We start from the raw sequence: 3,766 nt of genomic DNA, 5'->3' as shown, positions 1-3,766 counted from the left end.
TTCTTTTTTTTTTTTACAACCATATCACTATTTTTTTTTCATTGAAGCCAAGTATGCCTGAGCTACAAAGTTAGACAAGATGTGTATCTATCTATATTTTATACTTTAATACAAATTACAAAACATAAAGCATAACAGTATTCTCTATGTTCAAATTCACTTAATTTTATCTGAAACACAGTATTTGTAAAACAAGTAGCTCCTGTAACAAAACCAACATTAGGAAAGTTGTTTAAATTATTTTTAATGGTTATAATGGAGCTAATTTTCCTCATAAAATACCAAGATTTAGCACTCTTTATGTTGCTTGAATACAACCAAGAATGTGATATTGATAAGTAAATATTATATATCAGTTCAGTCAAACATTCAAGATAAAAGGAGTGACTTTTGATTTAATCCTAAACCAAAAATGAATCTTGAAAATAGAGTTTGCCATTTCTAACACATTACTTTATGTGTCCACATAGCATGTTCCAGGAAGTCAATCATCTTCTTTCTCAATGTATGTCTTTGCATTGCATTAACCCGTGCCGTGTGCCTGGCTAAGTACCTGTCTCTAGCTGACATTACAGTTTCTTCATTGCTCCGTTTTGCAAATTTACTCAGTGTCTTGTGTGGTGTCTCTTGTTCTTTGCCAATCTCTTGGCATTCCTCTGTGATTCTGTGTTTTGCGCCCAGTGATGTTTCAGAACTAGAGAGCTTCTCTGGGTTTTTTTCTTCGTCCTTTTCCATGTTTCTCATTTTATTGGATCTTTCCTGGTCAAGAAACCCATCCTTTGCCCTAGATTTCGGGCTACTTTCCTTTCTGTCTCGCTTTCTTTCTGAAGATTGAACATTTACTTCTCGTTTTTCTCTATCTCTGTTTTCATATTGTTCTTTCCTTGCTTTCATATTTTCTTCCTTTTCTTTACTTTTCTTTTCATTCTCTCCTCCTTTCTCGCCGTGTCAGTCACGATCATTTCGTTGCCCATCTCTTTCTTGTTCTCTTGTGGGATATTTCTCTCTGTCTTTCGCCCTTTTCCATTCTTTGTCATTTCTTTCTCTTTGGTCTCTTTCCCTCAGTTTATCTTCTTGTTCATGCCTCTTCCAATGGGAATCTCTATGATTGGCCTCTCTGTGTCTATGGGAATCTTTCTTTTCTTTTCAGTAATCACGATCAGTGTAATAGTTCTCCTGGTGCTTATCTTCCCTTTTCTCATGTCCCCTTGACTTGAAACTTTTTGTGTGGCTTTTGGTATCATGTCCTCTTTCTTCACTAGATGACCTTGAGTGGGTGTGATGCCTGGAGTCATTCTCAGAGGTCTCTGTGCTCCTTTCCCTTCTGCAGTTCCCTTCGTTTCCTCCCATTTCATCACCCTCACTGTCATTAGCATCAAAGTCACTGTCTGCATCTGGCTTCTCCTCTACTTTCACAACAGTTTGGAGAATGCATTTCTCATGTTTTCTCTTCATGTCTTCTCTCTGATGAAGTAAGTTCTGTTCTGAACTTACTTCATCAGAATAACCCCTTGATTTCTCTTCCTTTATCCCAGACCTAGCTTCACAAAAGCTTCATGTAGGTACTTCTTCTTCACCAACTGCTTTTTTGTTCACCAAAATCCACTGAGATCTTTCTGCTTGGTTACATCCAAACGTGCTTCAAGTGCAGCAACCCTCTTTTCTCTTTCCTCCTCTTCAGCTCTCTCTTGCAGTTTTTCCTTATAAGCAGATGTCACAAATGCCTCTTTATCATCAAACTCTCCCTTTTCCATTTCTCGTTCTCTCTGTATTTTCTTTTCCATTCTTTTTTCCTGTTCCTTTTTTCTGATCTCATCTGCTTTTAGTAAGTTGTGAATATACTTGGGCTTTCGGTCTTTTCCCAAGAGCAATTTGGGATTATTTTCTTCCTTTTTTTCCCTGCATTTCATCATAAATACTGTCATATTCATATACAGTGGAATCTTCTGCAAGAGCCTTCTGCATTTCCAGTTTGGTCTGTTTCATTGCCTGCTTTTTAACAGCTTCCCTCTGAAGGCTTTTGCTCATGGAGGTCTCATCATCATCAGAATCATTCCCCAACACTGATGGTTTTTGCAAAACAGGGTGCAAGTGCTATTTTCTTTGGCAAAATAAGCCCATACTGCCTGCCCCCAATCGCCATCTTGCTCCTGTCTCCGCTGAACGTGGCTGACGCCGACGTGTCGCTAATACAGATGCTGACATGGTATTTTAATTTCTGTAGCATATTTTAATTTACCTTTTTAGGTAGAAAGGACATTTTAATATTATTTAATTTTTAAGTAAAATTTTCCTGATTTCTATATAACATTTGTCACATTTGATAATGTTCTCTAAATTTTATAGGTAATAATTCATGTGCTCTAAATATTAAATGAGAGAGACTAAGAAGAGATTCATATTCCAATGCTCATAGTCATTCTCAACCATGCCGATTCTTAATGTGTCTGGATACCTTTGCCTTTTCTTCCCTTTGTGCTCAACCTGTTTATTCTATGCTTCTTGAAGGCGGGTGATTATGTTGCTCATCCTCACAAGAGGGAGGCTGCTAGGTAGCCAGTGAGTCCCCTTGGAAATGTGGAATGCAGTGAATTCATTTAAAGTGGCGACCCAGAAGGCTAAAGGAGAGCACCCTCAGCAATGAACAAAGAAAATCAAACTTGAGACTGCTACCTCATTAAGAAGCTGATCTTAAAAGCATCAAATATGTTAAAAACCTTTATCTGAACATTAATCTCCACTCTGAACACACAAAATCTATTAAGGCCTTGGCTTCGTTAGCTGTTATTTGCTGTCTCCAAGCCATAACAATTTCGTAGGACTGAAGCACCCAGTTTGTTCGACATAGGCACCTCCCAGGCCCCACTGCCAATGGGCATTTTCTGGGTCAACACACACCGTGCCACCCTCTCTTCCACCTAGCAGGATGTCAGACACTTAATGATCTTTATATTTCTTAAATCTCCTCTTCCTAAGGTTAAACGTCCCTCATTATTTTGATTGTTCCCCTTAAGACATTCCCAGACCCTTCACTCCCTGGGTCTCGCCACAGTGGGTATAACCTCTCCTGTCAGAGGTTGGGTTTTTTCAGAAGCAGATCTTTGGATGAGGATTGAAATTCAGATGGATGAATGAGAAGTCATCCTAGCAAGCACAAGTAAGGAGTGGAGATGCTGGAGAAGAAAAGGAAGCTAACACAGGCTGCGCGCATGAGCGTGCTACTGCAGAGGCCAACTGGGGTCTCAGTCTGGCTCTGCACCTCAGCATCTGGGTGGAGCTACACTCAGAGGGACCCCACCTCTGGGTGAAGAAGCTGGGATGTCTGCCTTGACTCTTATCTATGATTAGTGTTCTAGATAGGATCTGATAAAGCACAACATATAAACACAGTCTTTGTTAACAGTCTAGGATTCTTCAGATTGCTTCTTAAGCAGCTGAATCTTATCTTTTTAAATCTGTTACCAATCGAACCCCATGGATTCCCTCTCTGACAGCCAAGCCTTTGGTCACTTGTATGAGAGCAGCTTGGTTGCTTGTTACGTGATGAATTGGGGGCGTCCACCTGCAGAGCCCCGTTTACATTGCCTGTCTCTTATTCAGTTGGTTTGGATGTGGGACTCGAACCTGAGGAGATCAGTCTTCTGCCTGGAGTTGCCCTGGTTCCAGGCTGCCTGTTTCTTCCCTTCCCTCTGGCATGAGGCAGGCCCTTCCTGTCCTAACATCTTTTCCTGCTCAGATGACCTCTTTGTCAGCTCTTGGGACCCAG

General features: G+C 40.4%; 1 pseudogene; it reads right to left on the bottom strand.

Annotated features, from left to right (window-relative positions):
* Positions 1 to 484: 484 nt before the first annotated feature.
* Positions 485 to 2,167, bottom strand: LOC129068699 (nuclear speckle splicing regulatory protein 1-like; annotated as a pseudogene).
* Positions 2,168 to 3,766: the final 1,599 nt, after the last annotated feature.

This window comes from Pteronotus mesoamericanus, unplaced genomic scaffold, assembly GCF_021234165.1.
Source record: "Pteronotus mesoamericanus isolate MK-2021 breed Mesoamerican mustached bat unplaced genomic scaffold, CSHL_Meso_final contig_22, whole genome shotgun sequence".
Classification (NCBI taxonomy): Eukaryota; Metazoa; Chordata; class Mammalia; order Chiroptera; family Mormoopidae; genus Pteronotus; species Pteronotus mesoamericanus.
This window is presented reverse-complemented; position numbering and strand designations above follow the sequence as displayed.